Here is a 7,500-nt window from a genome sequence, read left to right on the forward strand (position 1 = left end):
GTTCCAGCACTGATTCCAAGTATTTCGATACTGAGAAGTACTGTTCTGGTACCAATATTATAGGCAACTAAGCAGGATGTGTAAGACATTTATCCTTGGTGAGTTGGAACTGCTTGATAAATTCCCTGTCTCGCATTTACCTGCACACTACACAACAGTTCTGTTCCTTTCAAGAACAAACACTAACGCACGTTTTTTTGTGTTTTTTTTTGCCTTTGTCGCAACGCCAGACAAAAGGGAGAGACTGGAGATCGTGGAGTCCTCAGTTCTGTAATAAAACATTTTCTTTCACGTTCTCTCCTTTCCAGACGACTAAAACAAGGGAGAAAGAAAAGACATCCCTCTCCTCTCAAATGAGGCGCATCCTTTGACATCCCACTCATCCTCCCAACACCCCCTCATCTCTCTCTCTCCCTCTCTCTCTCTCTCTCTCTGTGTCTCTGTCCCCCTCCCCCTTTTTCTCCTCTGTGGCTGCTCTTCTTCCCACACCCCACCCCCCCCTCCCCGCCTCCCCGCCCTCAAAACCAGTCAATACCATTGGCAATAAATCGTCTGAAATAATATGATTAAAGTTATCGCTCTATAAATTACGGCTTAGTTAGCCAACTTTCAATATGGACGGGGAGAGAGAGAGAGAGAGAGAGGGGGGGGGGGGGAGGGAGAGTGTGCGTTTGTGTGTGCGTGCGTGCGTGTGTGTGTGTGTGTGTGTGTGTGTGTGTGTGTGTGTGTGTGTGTGTGTGTGTGAGGGAAGAAGAGGAGAGAGAGGAGAGCAAGTGTAAAAGGACAGAAGAAAGGAAGGAAGGAATGAAGGGGTGGATGGTGGGGGGTGAGGGGGGGGGGGGGCGGGGGGGGGGGGAGAGGGTGAAGTGGTGACGGCTAAAGTGAAAGAGACCGCTACGACGGGAGAGTGTGGATTGGAAGGGGAATGGGGGATTGGGGGGGGGGGGCATAGTGAGGGTAGTGAGGAGGAAGAGGAGGAGGGGGAGGGGAGGGGGAATGGTGAGGGAAAATCATCCTCTCTTTGGGGACGGGGTTGTTATCAAACAAGGGCAGAGATTCAATTGACGGAAGGCTCTCCCTCCCTCTCTCTCCCCCTACCTCCCCCCCCCACCCCCCTACTCCTCACTATACTCCCCACCCGCAACCTCCAACCAACCTCCTCCTTCCCTTTCCTCCTCCTCCTCCTCCTCCTTCTTCCACGGATGATGCACCAGAGAGGTCTTAAAGGGGAGTTAAAACTTGGAACCAAGGGACTAGGAAAGCGGACAGGGGGTGGGGGTGGGGGGTTGTGGGAGGGAGTGGGGGGTGGGGTGGGGGGACAGAGCGGAGGTGGGGGAAGGAGGGGAGGTCTAAGGGGAGACGGGGAAAGGGATGGGGGATGGGGTAAAGGGGCAGGGGACAGGGGCAGCGAGTCCTGATGTGTTCACCAAACCGGATCAAAGTCTGAAAACTAATTAGAAAAATAAATACCCCACGCCCTGGGAACCAGGGACCTCCCAAGTCCACACAACAGACGCACACAGAGAGACACAGACACGTGCAGAAGCACACACACACACGCGCGCACACACACACACACATATATACTCACAAACACGCAGAAGCATACACACATAAACACATACACACACGCGCGCGCGCGCGCGCACACACACAAACACGCAGACGCATACACACATAAAAACACACACATACACACGCGCGCGCGCGCTAGCGAGCACACACACACACACACACACACACACACACACACATGCTCGCAAACACGCAGACGCATGCACACATAAACACACACACACACACACACACACACACACACACACACACACACACACACACACACACACACACACACAAAGACACACACGCGCGCGCTAGCGAGCACACACACACACACACACACACACACACACACACACACACACACACACACACACAGCCCCTTTGCAACCTTCTGCCTGTCTGTCTGTCTGTCTCTTTGATTGCCTGGAACAAACACCCGTGTTTGGGTTAGCGTCTTTTGATTGGTTGGCTTTGTTCAGTGTGTGTGTGTGTGTGTGTGTTTGTGTGTGTGTGTGTGTGTCTGTGTGTGTCTGTGTCTGTGTGTGTGTGTGTCTCTGTGTGTGCGTGTGTGTTCTTTCTGTGACAGAACAAACAAATAAGATCATGCACTGCAAGAGAATCAGTGTTAAAGAGAGAGAGAGAGAGAGTGAGAGAGAGAGTGAGAGAGAGAGACAGACAGACAGGCAGACACACAGACAGACACACAGACAGAGACAGACAGACAGAGACAGTGAGACCTTCGACCCAAAATCTGAAAAGGGGATAAAAAAAAAAGTGTCATAATTATCAATTCTCTATCTTTCGGGACAAATTTGACGCTGTCAAAGTAAATCACAATCAAAATCGATCATCGTGATTTGATGACTATAATTCGTAACGAATGTGACTCACGTTCTTATGAGGGAAAACAAACATCAAAATTAATAACTGTGACTCGCGCACGTGCACCCCCCCCCTCATGTCACGTGACATGCTGGACACACACAGAATGACGCTCCGCTGATCGCCGAGGAGGAAATTATTGCTTTCATTGGAAACAGACACTGCAGGCACCTTAATAATATGGCAACAACAACAACAACAACAACAAAAAGTCGCACACAGTTATTTATTCTTTCGGCAACACATTTTTTTTTTTAACAGACTGGTTGTGTCAAAAAGGAGGTATATTCATCATTTTGACGTAGAAATCATATTGCTCTCTCGTGGTATTCATCTCTTTTTTTTTGGGGGGGGGGGGGGGGGGAGGGGCGGGGGCAAGGTGGGGGGGGGGGGGGGTAATAGGAACTATTTCGCCGCAAGCATCGAGCAAACATTTTGATTTAGAACACATTCTGTGTACGATTAGACTATGGCATGTGCAGAAGTTGATTAGTAATTGTATTATATGTGTGTGTGTGTGTGTGTGTGTGTGTGTGTGTGTGTGTGTGTGTGTGTGTGTGTGTGTGTGTGTGTGTGTGAACGGTGGAAAGGAAAAGTACCCATCAGTTTCTGAAAGTTTTCAAGACGGTGTCATCCAGTTTTGTCGTAACAGGGTTAACGGTCCCATAGGTTTTCACAGTCCGGCATGAGGGCAGTGAATTCATAGTCACTCGCCGTACGAAGGCTGGAGGGGTGGAGGGGAGAGGAGGGGTAAGGGGGTGGGGGGGGATAGAGGGGGCAGGGGGGAAGAATCGCTTCCTTCCACCGCTTATAACCTTTCCCCGACCGAAGTCAGGTACCCATTCTCACCTGGGTGGAGTGAGGAAAATCGGTGTAAAGCGCCTTTCCCAAGGAGATACCATCATGCCGAAACAACGCTTCGAACTCTGGTGAACATTGGATCAGAAGTCCCCCCCCCCTCCCTCTCCAGACCCCCCCCCCCCCGACCCCCCCATTCCCGCACCCCCACCCCCCTTCCTCCCGCCTTACTGATTCTGCCCTCTACGTTTCTTCCAAAGTAAACAGAGCATGAACAAAAGCGTTAACAAGGTTCTGAAGATAGAAAATAAATTAGTCGACAAACAACTATGACCGAAAAGAATCTAGTTTAGTATGGTTGGACATTTCCTGTATCGGAAAGATGATTTTGAGAACAACTATAAACACTACCGGGAATCACATAAGGCCAGACTATGATTGTATTCTCAAATTAGAGCCCAAAAAAATCAGAACACGAAAAATAGAACAGATTAAAACAAACAAGAAGCAAAGCCTTCAAGACTCACTTGTGCTTCGCGCTTTATCCAGTAAAGGAATCATGAGGGGGGGAAAAAAGAGTTTTAAAAATCGTTGAAAAGTGCTCTGTATTAGATATGATATATAAAATAAGCTTGGGAGAACATTTTAAAAAAATGGTATGCGAGCGGGATCGAACCACATATGTTCAGTTTAGAAGCTAGCAGACCAATCCTCAAGGCTGCGACACATCTGACGACAAGTGACTAAATTTAAAACTTAAAGCAATGTTGACGTTTTCTTCTTCGTGCGATAAATAGATGTGATTGTAGTGGACGTAATAACGCCGTTTAAATCATGTTTTTTTATGTGTTTTATCATATCTCGATTATTCTTTTATTTCGGCGGTAAAGGAGACGTTGCCATCTCCTTCAAGCACATCGCGACACATGGTAGATCTCTAGGTCTGCACAAACCAGTCTACAACAGGCTGAAAGAAACAATCAATTCAATTTTTCTTTTATGTTCATTCCAGTAAATTCAGTGTTCACTTCAGAATATATACATGCAGTAAACACGTCGATGGTGTAGTTAGTATCACTGTAAGTGTTCTGTCAAGAATTTGTGTTTCTTTTCTTTTAATTGTAAATAAGAAACACGAGGTCATGTTTTCTTCGAACACAACCTACATTCCAGTTGGCCAAACAGAGTGGAAAGCGGTTTTTAAACTTTTAGCATTTCGGAACACGTCTCAACGAAATAAACCGTTAATGATTCGGAAATACGGCTTAATTCGGGAGACTTACAACCCGTTATTGGTATGACTGTGGAGATTTTCTTCATACTATATTTAAGCCAATTTTTGTATTGGCAGACAAAGTATTTCCCGAGAAAATGTCAAAGTTAAAATTTACCACACACACACACACACACACACACACACACACACACACACACACACACACACACACCGAGTTAAAACATAGATTCACTTTGTTTTCACAAGTGAGTAAAAAAAAAATTAAGACAAGAAACCAGGTGAAGAACTTGAGTTTTCATTACATGAAATTTCATTCACACAGTGGAACTGTTCAATGGTAAACAGTGATTGTTGAAGAAGCGTAAAATAAAATTAAAGCAAGCAAAAAACAAACAAACAAACAAATGTTGTATTCGCCAGTTAGCACGAGGACAAGAACATAGAAAGGGGAGGGGAGGAGGGGAAGCAGGAGGTTTTATTGGGGAAAGGAACAAATCGTTTTTCTTTAGCTGATTAATGAAATCATTAGATACCACAAAAAACAACAACAACAACAAAAAAACCCAAAAAAACAGAACTGTAATTTAACTGTTGGGGAGTGGCGTGGGGTGGGGGCGGGGGTGGGGGTGGGGGTTGGGGGGTGTGTGTTGGGGATGGAGGTGTGTGAAAACAAAATTGTTTTTAACAATCAATTCACGAACAATCAAAGCACAGCTAATAAGTCAAACTGCTTCGGACATTATCCCATCAATCACAATCAGCCACACTCACTAAGCTTCTGCTGCGCACTACGGAGACAAGACCGTCGGGTTTTTTTATTTTTCTTTCTTTCTTTCTTTTTCTTTTTTTTTTTTTTTTTTTTTTTTTCTTTCTTTTTTTTTGCAGGCGTCAAGACAATGCAAAAAACGAAAAGACCCCCCCACCCCCCCGCGCCCCTCCATCCCACCCACCCCCACCTCTCCCCAAAACCCCACAAAAAACCCCCACAAAAAACTCTGTGTGGGCTGGACGCTGGTGATTCTTTCTCTCCCTCCTCCGTCCATCCTTCTTTCCTTCCTTCTTTCTTTCGCTCACAACCCCCGCGCCCCTGCCTCTCCTCCTCCTTCTCCCCCCCGCCGCCATCCCTCCACCACCACTCTCCTCCCCCCGCTCGCTGAACACCCCATCCCACCCCCCACCCACCCAACCCCCACGCCCCCGCCCCCCTCTCTCTTTCCTCTCAGCTATCTAATTAGGTGGCGGTGAAAACGATCTGGCCCCCAGCGTCACGGTTGATTAGAGCGAATTTGGTGACTTTTCTTTTTTTTTTTCTTTTTCTTTTTTCTACTCCCATCCTTTCTTTCTTTCTCCTCCTTCTCGACCCGTCCACCACCACCACCACCACCACCACCACTCCTTCAAGCCCACAAGACTTGACTGACTGACAGAAAGACAGCCCGGGCCTCGTCACGGAGACAAACAATGAAGTTGGCTGCGTCAACTTGCTGATAGGGGCTATCAGGGAAACGGAGGAGGAAGGAGGAGGAGGAGGAGAGGAGGAGGAAAGAGTGGGTGAGGGGTTGGGGGTTTGGGGGGAGGGGGGAGGTGGGTGGTGGGGTGGTGGTGGTTGGACATAACTGGACGGGGCTGGGGAATTTGGGAGACACAGAGAAAAAGGGGGGAGGGAGATGGTGGGGCAGAATTGGAGGCAGGGAAAAGACGGACGAAAGAGAGGGGTGAAGGGCTGGGTGTAGGGGTTGGGGTTGGGTGGGGGGTAACGGTGGGGGGGGGGGGGGAGGTGGGACGTTGGGTTCTGCTCCTGGTTTGGTGTGCAAGTTCATTTTGTCGCTGGGGGTGGGAGTGGGGGTGGAGGGGCAGTGAGGGTGGGGGGGGGGGCGGGAGGAAATGGGGCTGCTTGCTGGCATGGCTTGGCCTGTCCTCCCCACCTTTTCATTTTTTCGTTGTTGTTTCTCTTTCTTTTTTTTTCTCTTCTTTTCTTCTTCTTCTTCTAATGTGGTCTGTCTGTCTGTCTGTCTGTCTGTCTGTCTGTCTGTCCCGTCTTTCACCATCACCACTGCCACCCCCCACCACCCTCACCACAACAAAGACCCAAGTCAGTTCGACTCGGGCGGTTCACGCTTTGTTTGTGTAGAATTAGTTAGCAGCTCGGGAAGACGGCAAAAGGTCACAATATCAGGGTGGAAGGGGTGTGTGCGAAAGCGTGTTAGGAGCAGTAAATTTGTTTGTACCAAAAATATTACAATTTTAGTTGTTGTTTTTTTGGGTTTTTTTTTTTTTTTTTGGGGGGGGTGGTGGTTCTTTTTTTTTTCAAGAATATTGACTAATAAACAGTAGAAGCAGATTCAGCACACTATTATTATTTAGGTAATGCTGAATCAGCTTGACTATGGAATTATGAAAGTACTCTGCTGTGTCAAAGAGAACAGAAAAGAAAAAAATGAAACAGACAGACAGACAGACAGAAAGAAAGAAACTGGAAGGTTATTCTGAGATACAGTATTACCCGTCAACAAAACGTAACTGATCGCCCCACAAGTAGAGCGCTACAGAGCTTACTTAGTTGAGCTCGACAAATGCACGATTATTTATGCTGTCATCACACACACACATGATCTTCATTAAAGGACTGATATGGATTCTTATATAGCGCCTATCCTCGGTTGGAGACCAAGCTCAAAGCGCTTTACAAACACGGGGTCATTTGCACAACAGGCTGCCTGCCTGAGTAGAGCCGACTGACGGCTGCCACTGGTCGCTCATCATTCGTTTCCTGTGTCATTCAATCAGATTTCAAGCACGCACACAAACATACTCAGACAGACACGGAACATTTTACATGTATGACCGTTTTATTTACTCCGCCATGCAGGCAGACATACTCCGTTTTCGTGGGTGGGGGGGGCCAGGGGGGGCTAGGGGGTGGCAGTTGACGGTCGGCGAGCGCTGCTGCATTGGTCAGGCAGGCAGGCAGGCTCGCTTCCCAACCAACCAACCCAACGACGATGAAAGGCAAACAATTG

The sequence above is a fragment of the Babylonia areolata genome, chromosome 9 (assembly GCF_041734735.1).
Source record: "Babylonia areolata isolate BAREFJ2019XMU chromosome 9, ASM4173473v1, whole genome shotgun sequence".
Lineage (NCBI taxonomy): Eukaryota > Metazoa > Mollusca > Gastropoda > Neogastropoda > Buccinidae > Babylonia > Babylonia areolata.